Raw genomic sequence first — 22,544 nt, 5'->3', positions numbered from 1 at the left:
TGTGTGTGTATGGGTATGTGTGTGTGTATAGGTATGTGTGTGTGTGTATGGGTATGTGTGTGTATGTATGGGTATGTGTGTGTATGGGTATGTGTGTGTGTGTGTGTGTGTGTGTGTGTGTGTGTGTGTTGAGGAAGACAGACCAGTAGGAACTGGCTGTCACACCAGGATTGCGTCATCCTCTGGGATCTCTAAGCAGCGGGTTTTGCTGTATCAGTGAGAAAATCCCATTTTGATTTGAAATGCTCCATTTCCTAATCCCATGTGTGTGTCTATCTGGGTGTGTAAGAGAGAGGGGGAGAGAGAGAGAGAGAGGGGCAGAGAGAGACAGACAAAGAGAGATAAAGAGATTAAAACAGAGGGGACAAAAGACAGAGAGGGGTTTGAAGAGAGAGAGAGAGAGAGAGAGAGAGAGAGAGAGAGAGAGAGAGAGAGAGAGAGAGAGAGAGAGAGAGAGAGAGAGAGAGAGAGAGAGAGAGAGAGAGAGAGAGACACAGACAGACAGACAGACAGAGAGAGAGAAAGAGGGAGAAAGAGCGGGAGAGAAAGGATACAAAACAAGAATAGTAACGGAGAGTTGCCCCCTTGGGAAGAACAAGAAATCTCAGCCTAAGAAATCCACACAGAACCAAAGAACACTCATGTCTTCCTTGTGCCAACACACATAAACCTCACAGCCAGTCCTCATCCACCCCGACTCTCTGACCCACCCCAACCCCGACTCTCTGACCCACCCCAACCCCGACTCTCTGACCCACCCCAACCCCGACTCTCTGACCCACCCCAACCCCGACTCTCTGACCCACCCCAACCCCGACTCTCTGACCCACCCCAACCCCGACTCTCTGACCCACCCCAACCCCGACTCTCTCTCTCTCACCCACCCCAACCCAGACTTTCTCATCCACCCCAACCCAGACTCTCTGACCCACCCCAACCCCGACTCTCTGACCCACCCCGACTCTCTGACCCACCCCAACCCCGACTCTCTCTCTCTCTCTCTCACCCACCCCAACCCCGACTCTCTCACCCACCCCAACTCTTCCACCTCAATCGAACTATAACGAACACCCGCAAGCATCTCTCAGGTAACCAAAAGGCTAGCTGTTCTAATTGGAGTGATGTGCTTCATCAGGCGTCCTGTGTGAGCCAGCGAGGGGGCGGACACCCCGCCAGCAGGCGAGAGAGAGAGAGAGAGGGAGAGGGGGGCGTCTGTGTGGGCTGTAATTATGGATCTGAATACCCAGTCGGGGATCCAGTTCCGGTTTCGTAAGAATTCCTGTCTAGCCTGGCGGGGGGGTGAGTCTGCCTAAACAGCTAATGAAAGAGATAACACGCTCCCTGCCTCTGCACGCTGGGACTTTGATACCCAACCTTTCAGGCTATAAATCTGCCAAACACACACGTAGCGCAGACATGTTTGTACGTGAAGGGAAACACCAGCGCACACAGGAAACACACATACGAAATACAAGTTGTTGCACAGAAACATCGTAATGTTCGTGAAAGGGGTAGAGCGCAGGGTAACGTGTTTAATTCCAGCCCCTGTCCTTTCCTGTCCGCCGTCCCCCGTCTCCGACAGTCTCAATCAACAACGTTTGTTTTTTAAAAATACATGAAATAACATTTGTCAAGGGGTTGTACAGGGTATAAGGACAAAGCTCTTTTATTCAAAATGAGATTGACGTACTGAGCCCCAGCACCGCAGTCATATGGGAACACACTCGATGACGCTAGTCTCTGTGGTTTTCCAGGGCCTTTGAGATGATCATGGCCCTCAGCATGGATAAGTGGGACACAGTGGAGGTGGGCCAGGGAGAGGGCTGGTGTCTGGACAGAGGGCCTCTCTAGACAGAGAGGAATGTATTTGAGAACCTTTCTTCAGTGATGAAGAGACGTGGTCAGAATAGAAGAGTGATTGAAAGATAAAAAGGGAGGACGGGAATTTAGAGAGAATAAAGCGAGATTCATTTCTGAAATGCATTTCCATTCAACTCTCACGTCCACTACACCTGAACTAGATTCTATTAAAACGGAATTGTACGCTATATCATAGAAAGATTTGATACAATGACAGAACACTTTGCACAAAGGTTCCGACAGAAAAGTTAAAGCCTTTTCAGCTTTGTACGGTACTGCTAAATCATTCTGTCTGCCCTTAGAAGGGTTCTCCACCTAGAACCGTACATACAAGTGTGCTTGTTTCTTCTTCCTCCAGAACGTCTTCTATAATCGAATCCAGCCTCATTTCTATTCTAATTTAGATCCTGTTCTAATTAAGAAGTTACTCTTAGGAACAGTTCTCAAGTGTGTTTACAGTGCACCAGTCGAACAAGCTACCCAGGGGCCAGGAGATGTGATCCGGGGTCTGAGAGTTAGCACAGCCACCCACAGGGTAGGCTACCATCCACAGCCCTGTGAAGGACATTTTAACCACTGACTCTCAGACAGACCTTGGCAGTTCTCTTTCTATTTCTGGAGTCAGCAGGGTATTGCAATTACAGTGATGGGAGAATGAATGAAGGAAGGTGGGAGGGGGGAAGGGATGGAGGGAGAACAGTTTGTTCTAGATACCTTTTGAAAATAGAAGGTAAAGTGCTACTGGGAAAGGAAGCAAAAAAAGAAAACATTAGAACATGGTGCATTTGATACCTTTTTCCCTTCCTAGTACTTGCATTTGTACTTTCTGTGATCTGAAGCTTTTTATTCATGTGAAAACATTCAACTAATCTCTAATGAACAACACATCCACGCTCAGAGAGCCTGGATCCTCTGGGGGAGAGAACACTATTTAGCCTATTTCAGTATCTTCAACACAGGAAACAATTTTCTGGTCAAATAAAATAAACGGAGAACCGTCTCGTGTTTCCAGATGAGCTAGCCGGCTTCGTTAAAAAACTGACCTTTCAGAAATCAAGCAAAAGAAATGAGTCATGAAATTCAATTAAGTCCGGGCTTCCACTTTCAACGGTAATCGCGGCCACTCGAGATGTGTGGATGGACAGGCCGACAGCCCCTCTCTGGAGAAAGGCTTATTTGTTTATAAGCACCTGCTGTGCAGTGGCATCAACCATTTGCATAATTACGGAGGAGATATGGTTGTCAGGGACGACAGCCCGGTAGCATTAGGAAGCGACTTGACAACATGGGAGATCTGCTTCCCGCTTGGTATTCGATAATAACTACACGGCAGAAGAAGTAAATTGCACATTTAATTTTAAGCACGTTTTGTTGAAAGGTTACACGTGTTACCCACATTTGGACTGCTAAGATCCATCTGCGATTTTATCAGTAAGCTATAATGAGCTGAATTTAAACTGTAGGACTACTCCATTCAGTTTTTTGAGTTTGACTGACAATTAAACATCAAGTAGCACAATAGCCATTACATAAAAAGCGACCACCTTAATGAACACAAAACAACACACTTGCCGTGTATAAAACACTATTCTCTATATCATTCCCCCTGAATGCCTCTTACTTCCTGTAAACTCATACCCACCCACCATTATGGCCTGAAATCCAACCTTTCACATCTATGATGTGTAATGTGTCATTTTCTGAAGAGCGACTTTTTTTCCTTTTAGTTTATTCTGTAGACCATTCTGCAGCTGCTAAACTGAATCATCTCTCCGCTGTGGAAAAAAACTAACCACTTTTTATCCACTGTCATTCTGAAACATGACTGAGAGATCGATACCGTGGCAACCTCCTGTCTTGTTCAGTGTCTGTGTTTGAATCAGATTAGATATTAAAGTGTAAACACCTTCACAGTACAAAACGTTAAGTGCGTATGTTCATGTGATTGTGTGTGTACGTGCATATGTTTTCATATATGCATGTGCATGATCTGTTCAGGGGACGTGATGGGATATCAGTAACTGTGTGTGTGTGTCATGCATTGGGTGACAAATAGCAAACAAGCAATATCAGGCAGCAGGAGGTGGGGAGAGGAGAGGAGGGGAGAGGAGTGGAGAGAGAGAGGAGAGGAGTGGAGTTAGAGAGAGAGGAGGGGAGAGGAGTGGAGAGAGATGAGAGGAAAGAGGGAGAGGGGGTGAGGAATAGCTGTCCTTGTATCTCTGCGGCTCACATCGATCTCTCTCCTTATTTAGCTGCTGCCAAAACTCCAGAGCCCAGTATCGACACAAGCCAATTACTCCTCTTCCAGCCTGACCACACAGCTGAAGCTAAACAACACACGGCTCCACTGGGTAAAATGCTCGCTAGCAAGTGTTTACCATCCAAACATATCGATCTCACGCTCAAAGAATACTAATGAAATGCCGGGAAATACGTGCACAGGTTCTCCATCCAGATCCAGCAGCGGCGCTTCTGGAGAAATCTGGATTTATATTGAGACAGAATAGAGACAAACCCAAAACAGACGTGAAGTTTGAAAAGCGATCTGTGTTTAGTTTGACTGTCAACCTCCCACACATTGACAGATGGGGCTGTGGACCCTGGATTAAACCCTGGTTGTGTTTCTACTTCTGAATCTGCTCAGGTATCTCCCACAACGCCCGTGTCCCAGTTCTGGGCTTACAGTCCCTGGAGGAACTCTTGAATGATGGGATGTTTCTGACATGGAAGCCATCCCAAAAACACTGCAGTCAATCACACAGCTCCCTGACGCCGGCAGTCGGAGCGCGGCTGGTGAGGCAGAGCCGAGAGGAGAAGGGAGACTACAGCACACAGGCCTGTTTTCAGGAGCCCTGCTCGTCCCCAGCCACTGCGTTACCAGCCTGGCTTCCCTCCTTCCTCCTTGGCTGTTGTCGACATCGTCATAGCAACTGTTCCCAAGGCTTTGTCGTTCCAGTGTGGCAGGATGGAAATTTCAAACAGCAAAATAGGTCTGCTCAGCAGGTGTGTTCAGGGCCGGCTACACGCAGACACACACACACACATGTACACACACACCCCAAGGCAAGCAGACACACACTGACACACACACATCAAGGCACACGCCAGCATGGGCATACACACACACACACACACACACACACACACTGACATGCACACACGCACCAAGACACAAACACACCTGCACACACACCAAGACACAAACCATACGTGTACACACATACACACACCATACGTATAAATACACACACACACACTACCTGACAGACGCTACCTGACACACACCTCCCTGTTATTGCCGCAGGCTGTCTCCTTGGTCAGCTTGTCTGTGCTTCTGCTGTGAGTGTCAGTGACTGTGACTTGCTGTGGGGGGTGAGTGTCAGTGACTGTGACTTGCTGTGGGGGGTGAGAAGGTCCGACAGAGCAGCGGAGGTGATTACCGGCAGGTTAACGAGTGTGACTCCTCTAACGAACAGCTCCTGACACTCATCACTCATTACCCCGGGCTAACACCATAACGCTTCACGTGGAAAAAGCTGCAACTACTTACAATAAAATATTCAGCCAAGACTGCAGACTTAAAGACATTCATTATATCTCATTGTGTGGATAAGGCTGCAACTATTTACATTTCAATATTCAGGCAAGATTCTGACTTAAAGCTGTTCATTATCTCCTCAGGCTTCAGGGGAAGGAAGTGGACAGTGTGCATGTTTGTATCCAACACGTACGCCTCTGGTCTGGGATGACAGGAAATGTTGAAGCTATGCAGCAAAAGTGTTTATATTTGCATGTCTGTGCTGGTTACTGATACTGTTTAGTGGTGCGTGATGAAGCTGATGTCACGCTGTTCAGGTACACGGCCATCTGCTGTTTACACTCACCAGTGCCACCGAAAAAATATAAACAATTAAAGCCAGAACTGAAGCTGCCGCCGGAACGATGCCACAGCAACTGAGCTGGGGAGTTTGTAGTGTTTCTGGTGAGTTTGTAGTGTTTCTGGTGAGTTTGTAGTGTTTCTGCTGAGTTTGTAGTGTTTCTGCTGAGTTTGTAGTGTTTCTGCTGAGTTTGTAGTGTTTCTGCGAGGTGTCGCAGTGTTTCTGCTTTTCACAGACGTATGTGTGTTTCACAAGCTATGGTCCACTGCAACAGGGGATAGAGAGACGGGCTCTAGAACGACTGGATTCATGGATTTACGTTTGAGTATTTATGGCGGTATTCATAACTGTCATTCAAATGTTCTCCGGGGGGGGGGGTACGCTTTCTTCCAAGATTCATCCATGTCTGTGTGACAGTAGAGTTACAAAGCTATGGGAGTCAGGTGGCTGAGCGGTGAGGGAGTCGGGCTAGTAATCCGAAGGTTTCCAGTTCGATTCCCGGTCATGCCAACTGATGTTGTGTCCTTGGGCAAGGCACTTCACCCTACTTGCCTCGGGGGAATGTCCCTGTACTTACTGTAAGTCGCTCTGGATAAGAGCATCTGCTAAATGACTAAATGTAAATGTACAAAGCCACAGACAGCATCTCCATGCACCGGTTGGTGGAACTATGACAGCCTCACGGAGAGCAAACCTCCAATCAGAGACGAGGACCTGGGTATCGGCCTGGGACGCTGACCTGCTGACCTTGTATGAAACCAGGTGCATCATGGGAATCTGCAGTCCCAATCTATCACCCACAGTGCCCCAACCGGCCAGTTCAGACAGAGGGGAGAGAGACAGTGTGTGTGTTTGAGCTAATCATCATTAGTGCTGCTACTGCTGATTAACATTGAGTGAATCAAGGAACCTTGTTTATCTGTGTACGGTGTGTGTGTGAGTGTTTGTGAGTGTGTGAGTGTGTGTGTGAGGCGTGTGCCCCAGACCGGCCTGTCCACAGTCATCATTAATACTGTGACATGCAGGTTAATGTCACAATAGATTTACAGCAGTCATAATACAGGCTCTTTACACTGCTCAGCTACAGCAAGTACACCAGCACTGCTGACGCAACACACACACACACACACACACTAACCCTAACCATGATCCAAGACGTTTGTTTAGCTAGCCTCAGTGGTGAGGGGCCAGTTCAGCTGGTATGTAGGTATATTGAACACCCTTTTGTAGTCATTGGTTGTTTCCAGGAAATTCCACTGGCCTGAGACAGTTTCCAGGAAGTGAGCATTACAAACAGGTCAGTCAATGGAGAAAAGCCCCCCATAAGGGCAACCGCCATCCGTCTGGATCTAAGATGACACAAGTATGAAGGTGGTGAGTGGCTAGTCGGGTGTAAGGAAAACTGGATGAGTCATGCCTCCATTGGAGAGATGACACTCCGGGTGCTTACAAAGTTAAACCATCTACATGTCTGTTTAACACTGTTCATAGTGTGGATGACAAGTCATTTCCATATTTAATATCAGCTCAATGAGCTACAGTACAATGCTCTCCTGTGTGACATTGGTCAGACAGCTCTCAAGGCAACCCACCACCCATGGGTTAGAGAGCTCAGTACTTTTCTGCCAGCGACATTATACTAATGTCAAGACAAGGACATGATTTTCCCATGTGTTCCCTCATCACCTCTGAATAAGAACAGGGTCATGTGACCAAACTCATTATTTGTGAGACGGTCCTACAGGAGAGTGTTTGATGAGAGCGACAGGTGCACTATGTGGGTCAGGTTACTTGTGCGTATGTCTGTGTGTGTGTGTGCGTGCGAGATGTGTGTGTCAACATGCTCTCAACACAACGTCAATACACACACTCTGTCTATGACAGGCCAAGCTCCTTGTGTCCTTGACACAGTTAGGGGGTGCAAAGAGAGAGGGAGAGACAGAGGAAGAGAGAGACAGAGAGAAACAGCAAGAGAGAGAAGAGAGAGACAGAGAGAGAGAGAGAGGGGAGAGAGAGAGAGAGAGAGAGAGAGAGAGAGAGAGAGAGAGAGAGAGAGAGAGAGAGAGAGAGAGAGAGAGAGAGAGAGAGAGAGACAGAGAGAGAGAGAGAGAGAGAGACAGAACCCACCACCACTTGCTCCGGTGTTACTGAACTGGCTACGTCTACGTTTCGCTGGTGACGCCGGGTCAACGGACATTTAATGTTCCGCTGTGGGTCTCTGTGGAGAACCAGAACGAAGAGAGGTGGGTACTGAAATAGACGGGCGCTGCCTGCACTGGCTGGGTCTGCCTGGACTAATGAGCTGGTGGAGCGTGGAGCGCAGGCCCCCCCAGGTACACCACTACCCCTCCCTCCTACCTTCTCCCTGCCCTACTTCCTGTCAGTGTGTGTATGGCGCTGTACGTGTATACATACAGTATGCTGTGTGTGTGTGTGTGGTGGCCTGCTCTGGGAGAACAGTGAGAGCTTTCAAATGGGTCACCCTGCAAACGTCAGAAAATGGTGGTCCGCCATAGTGCTCTCCTTCCTGTGACCTAGACTGTAGCTTAGATTTCTCTATTAACACTCTGCCATCAACTCGCCATGGAGAGAGAAACAGAGGAAGCGAGAATGGGAGAGAATGTGAGGGAGAGAGAGTGTGAGGGAAAGTGTGAGGGACTGTGAGGGAGAGAGAATGTGAGGGAGAGAGTGTGTGAGGGAGAGAGAGAGAGTGTGAGGGAGAGAGAGTGTGACGGAGAGCGAGTGTGAGGGAGAGAGAATGTGAGGGAGAGAGAATGTGAGGGAGAGAGAGTGTGAGGGAGAGGGAATGTGAGAGAGGGAGGGAGTTTGTGAGAAAGTGACAGAGAGAAAGAGTGAAATTGAGAAAATCTATTTGAAATCTATTTAATAAAGACCTAGTTGTCACATCAATACCACCACAAATGGGAAATCAACTGATTATGCGAAGCTGTAGAGAAAAGTGAACAGGACTACACACAGAACTACCAAGGGCCTGCCTCCTTTCATTACTGGCGATCAAACAAAATGGTGACAAGATAGAGTGACCTTTGTCTGGCTTATGCCCAGGGCTCATGTCCTTGTGGGGTGGTGTTTGTTTTGTCTGTGTGTGCATCCCTCCGGTGTCCCTCAAGGGGTGGCCTCTGCGTGTTTGTGTGTCAATGATCATGCGGCCATCCGGTATTCCTTGGAGTGGCCAGTGTGTTTTCTTCTCCGTATGTGTGTCTCCTATAAGATGGCGTGCCCATCAAAGTGCCCCTTCAATAAGTCTCTAATGCTCAGTTTGAAGGTCAGATTGGAATAAAAGGATGTTCTTCTTTGTACTCAACCTTCATAGAGATTCACCTTTATATTCTCATGTAAACGTGATGGCTGACTGGCTCAGGTTATCAAAATGTCTGCTCCTACAACCCAAGTGAGAAACTGCTGAACAATGAGTGGTATCGGGGGGCCATTTTGGGGCTGTCAACCACACAAACTATTTTATACATCTTGGGAAAGCCAGCGTTTATATTAAAGGAGGATCCAGCTAGTTTCAAACTATGTGTTAACACAATAACTGGCTTTCCTACTCCTTGTTACCAGTAGTAAGCTACTGAACTCTTCACTTCTGATGAAGAGTTTGATGTTCACACTTTGATGTTCACTTGAGGCCAGGTCTTTCAACACGAGAGCTCCACCAAAACCCCCTTCACAGGAGTCCGACTGGCAACTGCTTCCTTTATTTTGATTCGGCTAGGAACTTTCTAATCTGATCTCTTTGTTCACAAGGGAGCTTTTACATTTTTACATTTAGTCATTTAGCAGACGCTCTTATCCAGAGCGACTTACAGTAAGTACAGGGACATTCCCCCGAGGCAAGTAGGGTGAAGTGCCTTGCCCAAGGACACAACTTCAGTTGGCATGACCGGGAATCGAACTGGCAACCTTCGGATTACTAGCCCGATTCCCTCACCGCTCAGCCAACTGACCGAGCTCACACCAAACCATCAACACTGACAGATAATCATCATGTTTTCAAGATGTTTCAGCTTTCCTGTGTGAAGAGGATTTTAAATATCAACCCCTTTAATTCACGAAGCACCGCCAGACTATTCTGACGGAAGGGGATTCTTGATTAGTCTTCTCACTACAAGAGGCACAGTAACGAAAACAAAAATAAGAACAGCCTTAAACATTGACTCACTCACATCCAACACTTTTAATCAGTCCAGTTAAAAGAACTGTATGTACATTCTGGCTGTGTGTGTCTTCCTGTAAGGACAAGCAAGTCGTGTTCCCGCTAGGAGTCCGTAACAGGCCCTGATAGTGACATGCTCACGCAGAAAACCGAACTCAGAACACGATTTAGCTGGGAGAAGTGGCAGTGTTGACAATACAAACAATCTCTCAAGTGCTTTAGTTCTGTAAAGGAGAAAGACACTGGAAGATCAAATAGCTTTAATTCAGTTACGACCGTGAAAGTAAAGATTTAGCATACAGATATTCTCACGCCAGTCTAAAAACTGTACAATTGCCACAATAGTATTTACATAGCCTTGCCATTGCTCCACTGAATAAGCAAAGGTCTGTTAGCTTGGTAGCTTTCCCCGGGCGCACATAACAAATCTTCCAGAAACGAAGGATGTTGTCACCCCAGGAGTGAAACCCGAGTCGTTTGTGCCTGCCTGCCAACCAGCCTCCAAGTTTAAAGCAGTGGCCCTGAGGACGTGTGACATATGCAACACGCTGGCACTAGCTAAAAACGGACCCCTAATAATCAACACCTCAACTGGAGACTTTTAACCATTGTATCCCATTGACCTGACCACATTCTGAATCCACTTACCTTGTGTTGGACTAGGGTGACACCTTGTGGCGACTTCCGCAAACTGCAATTGAAAGAGTTAAAGGCTTTAGGATCAAGGTATGACGTTTTGAAAACGTTGTCCGGGAGTGAAAAATGTCGCTAGGATGTGGCCATGGTAATCTCGCGATACTTAGTCAAGAACTATATATCCCTCCGCTGTACACTGGACCGAAATCCACATTACTAGTAACATTGAGCCTCTTTTAAACACCGCCTGTAATTTATAACCCAGATTTCGATTCTTATAGGCAACAATTGAAAAGATTTGCCCCTTTTTAACTGCACATAATGTACACTTATGTTCAATAAGAGGAAATTATCCCCCACTGCTGATATATACCAACTATCCCCACCCAAAATACCTGCCTTTGACAGTCATGTTAATTAGCCCAGAACCTTGCGTGTTGTGCATTTGGGTAAAAACCTCGTTCCCAAACTTATACATGGAGACAGAAGCCATTTTACTTCCGTAAAGAGCTTTTATTTAGGGACGGAAGCTTCGCAACACAAACATTCACGCAATCATTTACAATTCTATATATAAACATGAAAGATCACCGGAATTACCCATGACGTAAAACAAAACCAATCCACTGTGCTCCGGAGAGTTGACTCCTCGTTTCCTTGTTTGGACTGCACGCCTGAGACCACATTAACCTGGAAAATGCTCAATAACATAGCTCTGTAAAACAGAACTTCACATTTCAGGTCGACTGGGCACTTCCGACATGTTTGGTCTACTGCGTGTTCTGAAACGTTCAATCAAAACATGGTGAAATGCACATTCAAACGCTAAGGCATACAGTGCGACCGGTACCTGCCACATTCACCTGATGGTAAAACGGCTTTACCTGGAGTACCTAAATGGCGGCCAGCGCAGAGGCGAGAAGCCGTGATCGGTCTCCATGGGACGCGACGCTGTGAGGGGAAGCGCCCCCTACAGGCGGGCAGCGTCCGGTGCGTCGCTGTGAGAAGGAAAGCCCGAGAATGAATCATGTAACATGATTGTGCAATTCGACCACACTTGAATAACTCGAACACTTCCAAGCACAGAATACAATTTACCAAACGCCAAAATAAAACCAGTGTGTACTGTCTGTGGCAATTACAATGACCTTTGCACACCTTTTAGCGAACTGGTAGTTTCGAGTCACCGTAAACGGGAATACTGGGGGATTGTCTCATTCAGCAAAACCAGTTCACTCCAGATCAGTGCGATCCAAAATGGCGAAACATTTCGTCGAAGTCTGTCTGTTGGAAAACCAGTGAGCTTTCGTAGTCCAATGACACATACCCGCCCCTGGATAAAAGAGATTCATGGTTAAATACAGACATGTCACATGAAACTGCAACCGCGGTAGACATGTTGGGCGTCTGGGGTAAATCGTCATACACAAGGTCCATCAAGTACTGCGTCGTGTTCATCGGCGCCATTGCTCCTTGTGGACGTGGCTGTTCAGCAACTTTTTCAGGGGTTTCCTGTTTTTCTTCTGTCGTTTTTCTGGCCATCATCTCACAGTTTTCAACAACACGTTCTCCCTTTGAGAGTTTTACTAGTTGCCTCCTTTGTTGATGACGAATGTACTTTCGGATCGTGGTCTTGACGGCGTTGGAACGCAACGGTTTGAAGGCCTCTTGCTCGGAGTTAAAATGTTGAAGATTCCGTAGTCTCCACTTCGGTGGCTTCGTTGTAGATTTTTGCATACAACCCGCTCCTAGTCTGATCACTTCCCTCTTCATTTTAGTATCCATTAGCTCAACACACATTTCTAAAAAAAAAAAGTTGAAATAAAACAAACTAGCTAATGGCTAGTATTGGTATGCAGGAGACAGGAGACTTGATTTAAAACGAATAGCAGTTAATCAGCGTCAACAAATATTAAGCAGTTTTATACAGTTCGTCGAAACAGACAGAGCCCAACTCGATGCTGCCTCTCTCTCTGATGGTTGCTCAAAATGGTACTCAGCAACGTGACTTTCACGTTCATAGCACATGAATGCAGAAAGACCCACAATCCTCTGCGAACTTGTTGTCACGCGAAAAAAGATAGCACCTCCTACTGTTGAACTACTGCATTAACTCCAAACGTTTGATGACGAGGTAGCTAATGATCTGGTTGGATCTGCTTGCTGCCTGATTGTGACATTGTGATGTGTTGTTGTAACAATGATAACTAGAGAGGGTACAATTTCTGGGGAAATTGTAGGGTGTGCTTGCTTGCGTCGGTTGCACAGGGGTCCGTTTTTGGACGACATTTTTACAACTGATATTTCTGTATATTTTATATAAAAATGCATACTTATTATTTATAAAGATTACATAGATTTAAAATAATTTTTTTGCTGCTCATTTACAACTGAAAATACGAGTGAAGTGTAGAATGAAATAGATGTCTTCTCATTTCCCCTGCAAGAGGCAGCCTCATCGTTGAATCAAAACGAATAAATTTGGCAGACCTGTGTAAAAATTGACCTAATCTCTATGACTTAAACGTCCTTTTAAGTTTTTCCCTTCTCGTGATATTTTAAGGCATTTAGCCTACTCATATTGCATTCATTCATGAATAAAGAACCCCCTTTGAAGATTATTCTACGACGTTACCGGCAGTAGAAGATGGAATCGCGATTCAAACAGTACCATCTGCTAACTGTGGTTTCAAACTCACTGGTTTGAAACCACAGGTAATGGTAATTTCACCAACAAATCGTTTACTAATGTCAGAATAAATCCTACAACGAAAATGTATATGTGAGGAATGTTTATTTTAACGATTGAAAACAGATAACGCTACATCATAGACCACTGTAGTATGTGTTGCCCGGGCAACACAGGCTAATGTCATGATGCTAATACTTCAGTGAAATAGTAGACTACTGTTTCCGAAAGTAGATGTACTTCCTTAATAATATCAGCTTATACTGTACATTACACATCACAATTGTGTGTCATATCACAAAGTAAAATGAGTAAATAGTTATCACCCTGGCCTCTTTGCTTGTGGCGTTTCTGCAGCTGCCTTGCAGTAAAGCTATAGTTAGCCTAGCTATCCCCCAAGTTAACAGATGCGAAACGAATGTTCTGCCAAAGGTAGTCACACGTGTTTTCGAGACGTTAGTGACGTAGTAACGTTAGTAACGTCAGTGACTGTGGCTAGGAAATTAGCCACCGTTAGCTTCACTTTTCGCCACAAAAACTTAACTTGAGCCTAAACCATGCAACGGAACGTAAATTCCAATAGAAGCAACTCAATCGCTACCAAGACGAAACTTTTGACACCTACGTTGTCTATGTAGGCCAAATATTGACTGAGTTTTAGGGGGGCAAAAAAATAAAAAAATAATAATAATATATATGTGAGAGAACAAAGGTTGTGCCCTTGCCGAAGGCAAAGCACACCCAATTAGAAACAAATCATGATTATTTCTAATATCTCAGGAAAGCAAATGTTTTGTAATGTTTCTAAAAAAAGAGTTTAACCCTAGATTTTGTTGTTGTTTTTTTACAAATGTGTCTGAAAGTAAAAAATATATAGGCTATAATAATTGCAGGGCTGAAATCTTTTTCTTCCTTTCATCGCTATTTCTTGCGTTCTGTGTTATAATGTGTATATGTTGTACTTACTGACTTTTACCGCCAAGTGACGCCATCGTGCTTTTACGATAGATTATGTCTTTACCCTGATCCAAAATCAGATTTTTATCTCCACCACCTACCAAAGACACCATCAGTAAACCTCTAAACTGACCTTGGATCCTCGTTGACCAGTAAACTGCTCAGTGTAGTTTAATTTGAGGCCACACGAGGTCAGCAAATCCAACGTTTTATTAATAATGGACCCAAATACTTTTGTGTGTGTGACAGACAAAACGACAAGTAGACACAAACCAGAAACCTAAGAATGGCAACGCTTATTGTATGTATTGCCGTTCTACTATCAATCTTTCACTTGTGAAATATTTAGTAGGTGAAAGACCCACCCAACACACACACATGCACGCACGCGCGCACACACACACACACACACACACACACACACACACACATTCAGTAATAATATATTGAACTACCTAGATATTATGTCAGCTATATGTAATATACTTCTTGGCAAACAACTATTATGGGATTGTGGCATAGCAGACAAGACATATTTTAGGTTGCGTCGTCAGCACAAAATGTAAATAGCTTTTATTAATAGTCGATTTGTGATAATGATACTTTCTCTAATAATTTACACTTCCTGTAAAAAAAGAACAGCCAGATATGAATGTCTGTTTGTTTTTAGTAGATGTCGCAACATGGACTGAAGTGCATTTAGTCATTTAGCAGATGCTCTTATCCAGAGCGAAGTGAAAGTATTAAACACTGAATTGAACAAAAACACATAAGTTTTAGTGTATATTTAGCTTTTTTTAAATGATTTATTTTACCTAGTTTATTTATATATGATTACATTACGTATATTGACAGTAACAGAAGGTTGAGACTGATAACCTTCATGCCTGAATCTACCATGACTCATCATTTTAATAAAATCACATTGCCAAAATGGTGCAAATAGTACACATATTCACCCATACATTACATTTAGTCATTTAGCAGATGCTCTTATCCAGAGCGACTTACAGTAAGTACAGGGACATTCCCCCTGAGGCAAGTAGGGTGAAGTGCCTTGCCCAAGGACACAACGTCATTTGGCACAGCCAAGAATCGAACCTTCTGATTACTAGCCCAATTCCCTAACCGCTCAGCCACCTGACTCCATAACACGTCCCAATCAGTCCGGAGAGTGGTTTTGGGGATTCAAATGTGCAATCACAGAGGGAGGGACTCCACAGCGTGGAGGGTGTCCGGGTGACGTGGGGCCGTCTGTTCGTGGGGAGCATGTGTTATGGAGGAAGCATGCTCAGGGGCGCTGTACACAGTTCAAGTTTCCTCTGCAGTGCAGTGACTCTGCAGAGAGGGGGCGGATGTTGCTCCCTGGGAGGCTGAAAGTCACCTACCTGCTAGCCCACGCCTGCAAGCTCCTGCTTCCTGTCGCTTCATACACTCATAGGCATGCATGAACACTCTCTCTACGTCTTTGGTTCAGTCATCGTTTTTCTCTTGCTTTCTCGCTCTCTCTCTTCCAGACACACACACACACACATTATAGTTTATTTCCTATTCTGCAGAGGTAGCTGTGTCAGCAGATAGGACAGTGCTTGCCTGTTTGATACATCCCTTCAATAATATCCACAGAGGTCTCTCTTCAGAGCCTTGTTTTTGGAGGTAACCAGCTGTATGCTGCATAATTGCCGACAGTCCAAATTCAGCAGGAAGAGGAACAACTTCAGTAATAATATTAAGTGTAGTATTACTATAAACACACACACATACACACAATCCACTTCACCAATATAATTAAGCTGGAACATGGCAACATGTAATCAACGTTTAATGCATCTAGAGTGCAGCACTCTGTGACCCCCTCACAGTGAGGGAACCCGACGTCAGAGCAGAGAAAAGAAGAACAGATAGACGGAGGAACACAAAGATGGAGGAGCTAAAGAGACTGTGTTGCACTGAGGAGCTGTTAATGATGCCAAGCAAAGCAAAGCAAATTACCTGCAGCAGGCCAAAAATCCATACCAGGATGGACATTAATGAACCGAGGACAGTCTGACGGTTGATGAGCCCAACAATGGTTTGTGGGCCTTTTTACAGACCTGTATAGTAATACTTGAGGAGAAAAATATAAACAAACTAGAGCGGGTACAATTTCTGGGGAAATTGTAGGGTGTGCTTGCTTGCGTCGGTTGTACAAGGATTTTAATTCAATTTTTACAACTGATATTCCTGTATATTTTATATAAAAATGCATAGGGCCTACTTATTATGTAATATCCCCTGCAAGAGGCAGCCTCATAGCTGAATCAAAACGAATACATTTGGCAGACCGGTGTAAAAATGGACCTAATCTCTATGACTTAAACATCCTTTTAAGTTTTCCCTTCTCGTGATATTTTCAGGCATTTAGCCTACTCATATTGCATTCATTCATTAATAAAGAACCCCCTTTGAAGATTATTCTACGACGTTACCGGCAGAAGATAGAATCGCGATTCAAACAGTACCATCTGCTAACTGAAAATATGCCCCCAAAAACGTAAATAAGCTTGACATTTATTTAGTGGAAAATCGCTCATTCATAAAAAGCTCACTGGTAGCGATCATTGTCAGTAACAACGCAAAATGCGATATAGCCCTGTGTGGAGAAGCTGCCCCGGTAAATTCTACTACTACAGTACAGTACTAGACTACTGCTGTGTTCGTCTTGGTAGCGATTGCGTTGGTTGAATTCGATTAAACGTTCCGTTGTACGGTTTAGGCTGAAATTAATTATTTTAATGAACAGATTGACAAAGTTTAGGCTGTGGCAATGAAGTTCAGGTTAGTAGTCAGATAGTTTCACCTATTGAAAGACTTTTGATTTAAGTAAGGGGAGTGCTGAACATGTTCTGTCGCCGTTTGACTTCCTAAACAGCTGTGTAAGTTAAATGTTTTGGTCGTGTCTCGCGTAGGCTACAGCGTTGCAATGAGCAACACTGGTTTGAAACCACAGGTAATGATAATTTCACCAACAAATCGTTTACTTGTGATGTAATGTCATAATAAATCCTACAAAGAAAATGTATTTGTGAGGAATGTTTATTTTAACGATTGAAAACAGATGCATCATAGACCACTGTGGTATGTGTTTCCCGGGCAACAGAGGCTAATGTCATGATGCTAATGCTTCAGTGAAATAGTAAACTACCGTTTCCGAAAGTAGATGTGGGCCTACTTCCTTAATAATATCAGCTAATATTGTACATTACATTTCATAATTGTGTTTCACATCACAAAGTAAAATGAGTAAATAGTTATCACCCTGGCCTCTTTGCTTGTGGCGTTTCTGCAGCTGCCGTGCAGTAAAGCTATAGTTAGCCTAGCTATCCCCCAAGTTAACAGATGCAAAACGAATGTTCTGCTACAGGTAGTCACGCGTGTTTTCGTGACGTTAGTGACGTAGTGACGTTAGTAGCGTCATTGACTGTGGCTAGCAAATTAGCCACCGTTAGCTTCACTTTTCACCACAAAAACGCAATTTCTACTTAAACCATGCAACGGAACGTAAATAAAAATACAACCAACGCAATCGCTACCAAGACAAACCTTTTGACACCGCCGTTGTGTATGTAGTCCAAATATTGACTGATCCTTAGGGGGGCGAAAATAAACAATAATAAATAATAAATATATATGTGAGAGAACAAAGGTTGTGCCCTTGCCGAAGGCAAAGCACACCCAATAAACATGACTGTCTGTGCCTATGGTTCATTTTAGGTGAGGGAAAACTCCCTTTTGACATTCTGAGAAGATACACAGAAATGGTCAAGTTGATCCTCAAGGATGTAAGTTAATATAGGCATCCCACATCTAGTACTGGTCATGCTAACGTACATACCTGGTAGGTACACATGCTAACTTACTTATCCTGGTACACATGTACACGTCTCATCTCTACTGCAGGCACCACATTCCATATATGTACATCCTTTCAGCCCCTGAGAAAAACTTAAACTGAGAAAAACTGAGAACAGAAATGTTGACACTCCAGTTGTGATGCTGTTTCGTAAACATGCACATGTATAAAAGGTTTCACGAATGTACCTACTGACCTTGTGAGTAAATGGGTCAACCCCACTTAACTATGCATCCCCTATACACCCACACAGCACCTGTTGCCCCCAGTGCATTCTGGGATATTTAAACCAGGCTCATTCAACAGATGATGCAATCACTGTGAGTGTGTGGTATTTGAAAATGTACAGTATGACGTGTGGAAAAGACACTGGCTCTTGTACATGCGAAACACTGAAATACAGATTGGTCAACATGGGTCAACTGTCTTGTTCCCCAATAGCCAATCCTTGTGCTTCTTTAGAAAGTAATATCCTCTTCCTCTTACAGGATCAATGATGTAAGAGCAATGCATTGATCTGAGGGAACAGCTGGCCAGATGGGCCTAGCAGATCTTTTTACATTAAGAGGTTGCAGTCTAGCTAATGTCAGTTCCCAGACGGCCATGACCCAATCCATTAAGCCCACTCCTTCAATGTCTTTGCATAGCACCAACCAAACGCTGTTCTGATTGGTTCAAATCCAAGAAGGCTGGGGTTTTTTTTCTTCTTTTTCGAATGGGCCAAGTGCCAAATGGAGCAGGGCCAGATTGGCTGAGGTAATCTGCTTTGTGCCGTCTTTTTCTCTCTCTCCAGACCTCTCTCCATCCATCTCTCTCTCCTCCAGGACAGATAACCTTCAATGACAGCCTAGATTTACATCAGGACATTAGGACAGGGGGCTTTCAGAAAGAGTGAGGGAGAGAAAGAAAGACAGAGAAAGAGAGTGAAAGAGAGAGAGAGACGGGTGTTGAAAAAGGGATTATATCATAGTCAGAACTGGCTTTGAGCCGATATACTGTATAAGATGTTATGTTACCTCAATGAGAGGTTTGAAAGTTTATGATTGCAACAAAAAAATTATAGTGTTGGAAGAGTTGGGTGACAAGATCAAATCTTGGTGTGTCCAGGTGAAATTACAGCTTTCGCTTGCAAGTCAATACAGTCAGCCCCCCCCCCCCCCCATATCCTCCTCACAAGATTTACATCCAAAACTCTTTTGCTGTGTCATGTACTTTTCCGAGGCTTAAAAACTCTAACCTCAAATCATTGTGAGATTCAATCATTTGAAATGGGTAATGTGGGCCCTTTCCAAAAAGAAACAACCCTTTCTGCGGGCCATTTGGCGCATAATGAATTGCTTTCCTCTGAAAGTGCATGTGTGGAGGAGGAGAAGTGGAAGGGTTGGGAACCATTGTGTGCCAAATTCATGGGTTTGGATTCAGAGGATGAAAGCCGAATTAACAATTGGCAACAGTGTTTTGTCTTTGGTGTGGGCTGAGAGATACAAACAGGCCCACATGAAACACATTCATGAAACCACCGACACCACAAAAAGATGACAGGCAGTTGCCTTTCTTACCAGTTAAAACATGCTTGGTTTAGATTCAGAGCCTGCCTAATGTTTATACAGTAAAACAGACTCCTTAGTTGCTCTCCCAACTGCACACTACTCAAAACATTCCCTGCTTCTAACCTCCCACTGGTTCATCATTATCCCCATAATGTCAACAGTGGGAATGGTAAGGGGCGGCACTGGACGACCAATCCCAAAGCTGTAGGAACACAGTCCTCTCCCTTAATTGGCCCAAGGCTCTGTGGCTAGATGTAATGAGAGCTGACATTGGGCGCCTTGGGGAGAAGCATGTTTGCCCTCCCGTCCACAAAGACCCCCCTTTTCACGCTTTTGCAGTCAATTACACCCCAGGCCAGTTCAAGATAAGGAGAGAGGGAGAGAGAGGGGGGGGGGGGGGGAGAGACAGAGGGGGAGAGGGGGAGAGAGGGGGGGGGGGGAGGGGGAGACCCAGAGGGGGGAGAGGGGGAAGGGAAAGAGAGTGGAAGAGAGGATAGAGGGAAAGAGTGAGAAAGAAAAGGGAGGGAGAGAGAGAGAAAGGGGGAGAAGGGGAGGGGGAAAGAGGGGGAAATGGAGAGAGAAAGAGAGAGACAGTAGAGGGCGAGCGAGAGCTCAAATTAAATATTAATGTAGGAAAAACATTAAGTCCTCATTCTGTTCTTTTCTTTGACAAAACATTCCTGATGGGAAAGATACAGCTCTCTACCTCCAGAGTTCCCTCTGACAGAAACACAAAGAACAGAAAACAGCGGCTCTTGAGACAGGAGTTGGTACCGTATCTTCGTTTCGGTGTTTGCGTGACGTCAGTTAATCTCCAACGGTTTTTTCGTCAGATGACATTTCACGTTATCAACCTTGTACAGACAAGTATACCACAGAAGTCAAAACAAGAATTCAAGCACATGGCATCACACAAACCTTCCTTGAGCTGTGAGCTGGGCTTGGGGCTGCGATAAAGCAGATCACCTAGCAACAGCTGAATACACTCGTCCCAGTGACCGACTCTAGAACAACAAAATCACACTGAGCTGGGGGTGGTGGTCAACAGGTCTAGGAAATGAAGCATGAATAAACGAAAGTGTGGAGTCCTAGCTGCAGGGCGGTACAGAGTCGGGTTGTTGCTGGACACTGTAATTAGCGGATGGAAAGTAAGAAACCGATAGAGAAGAGGGGTGTGCTGATACAGTTGAGTTTTTCCTGGAAACTTAGTCACACCTTGGGAAAGTCAGTACACAAACATAAAACTATGTTGAGCTTTGACATTCCCCACACCTGTTGTTTGTACGCTAAACAACATTTGCGAGAAAAACATGTTGGGGTTAGAATGAGACCAAATGCTCAATTTACAATATTTCATAAACAAACATAGGTTCACTATCGAAGACTCCTAAAAGATAACTTCAACTGAATTCAACTGTCACTCCTTCTATGTACATTATATATAGCCAAACCATCTGATAGCTAGCTAGAGGGTGGTTATAGTAATTTTCATATCAAAGAAGAAACAGCTGAAACAATACAAATTGCTTAAGCCCACATGTAGCCGACTGCCCCGCCGTATATAGGATACAATATAATCAAATATAAAAGTGTCTGTCCATTTCACATTGTATAAAGGGCGCTCTGGATAAGAGCGTCTGCTAAATGACAAAATATAAAGGGGACTAACTGACAAAAACACCAACTGTACAAATCCAAGGAGGACAACACAGTGATACAATACTAACAATTTAACTTAAAGTAAGACACATTCTGTTTGTAGTTTTTATTTGTTTAAAAATACAGAAATATTTGTAGGAGATTTGATTTGTGTGTGCTATGTTACTCAATTTGTGGGCCATATTAGGGGGTGATATTTAAGGGAAAGTGCCTTGCAATTAAGACTCATCAACAGTAATATGTGTATTTTAGGGAATTGGGCTAGTAATCAGAAGGTTGCCGGTTCGATTCCTGACCGTGCAAAAATACGTTGTGTCCTTGTGCAAGGCACTTAACCCTACTTGCCTCAGGGGGAATGTCCCTGTACTAACTGTAAGTCGCTCTGGATAAGAGCATCTGCTAAATGACTAAATGTAAATGTAATTTTAGTATATTTACTAGATTGCAGCCTAGATTGTCCAAAACAGGTCACAGACCTAAGATAACATGTGACTTCCTGTCTAGACAGGATATACTGCCAAGTTCAAATTGCATCGTAATCATAAAAGAGAGTGATTACCAAATCACCAAAAGGGAAGCTTTAACGAGACTTTCATTAAGGAAATGGAACAATCGATTATTCTTTCCTTGATTTGAATCTCATACATTAAAAACAATTATGTTGGCAACGATGTAAAAACAACTTACAAATTATGTTGGCAAAATTTAAACCCACTGAAAATTAAGAAGGAGGCTTTAGAGCTGAAAAAGAGGTCTGAGGTAGAAGAATGAGTGGGGTTGCAGCAGATGGAGGATAAAAGAGAGAGGGGGAGAGAGAGAGAGAGAGAGAGAGAGAGAGAGAGAGAGGAGAGAGAGGGAGAGAGAGAGAGAGAGAGAGAGGGGGAGAGAGAGGGAGATAATCCTTTGAAGAATACAATCTGCCTTGGGGCAGATCAATGGAGAGACAGTAAGTGAGCATCAGTGTGACTGTGTGAGTCATGCTCATACTGGAGCTGTTATACCAATGTGTGGTTATAACACTATCTTGGTTTTAGCTCGGTTCACAGTACCAATCGGAAACTGTTTTTAAATGTCAAACTAACAATAAGATCAACAGAAGCCGGATATCAATGCTGAGCTGTTTTAGCTGCTGTTGTAGCACAGTATCACTTCACGGTTTCGCTGCTTCAAGGTGTGGAAATACAAGTGTTTGTGTTGAACATAACTTCATTCATATAATTTTTAACTGAGACCCCTCCTAAAATAT

The 22,544-nt window shown here is 44.3% G+C and overlaps 1 protein-coding gene and 1 long non-coding RNA gene across 2 annotated transcripts in view; one reads left to right on the top strand and one right to left on the bottom strand.

The window, feature by feature from the left end:
- The window catches only part of LOC134037496 (troponin I, slow skeletal muscle-like), a 47,902-nt gene that overhangs the window by 6,960 nt on the left and 18,398 nt on the right, over window positions 1-22,544 (top strand). The gene's annotated exons all lie outside the window — the stretch shown is intronic.
- On the bottom strand, window positions 11,044-12,544 carry LOC134037804 (uncharacterized). Its single transcript, XR_009932584.1, has 2 exons — window positions 11,710-12,544; window positions 11,044-11,549 (listed from the first exon to the last, which is right to left on the bottom strand). It is a non-coding gene; the product is annotated as an uncharacterized LOC134037804 (long non-coding RNA).

Source organism: Osmerus eperlanus, chromosome 17 (genome assembly GCF_963692335.1).
Source record: "Osmerus eperlanus chromosome 17, fOsmEpe2.1, whole genome shotgun sequence".
NCBI lineage: Eukaryota > Metazoa > Chordata > Actinopteri > Osmeriformes > Osmeridae > Osmerus > Osmerus eperlanus.
This window is presented reverse-complemented; position numbering and strand designations above follow the sequence as displayed.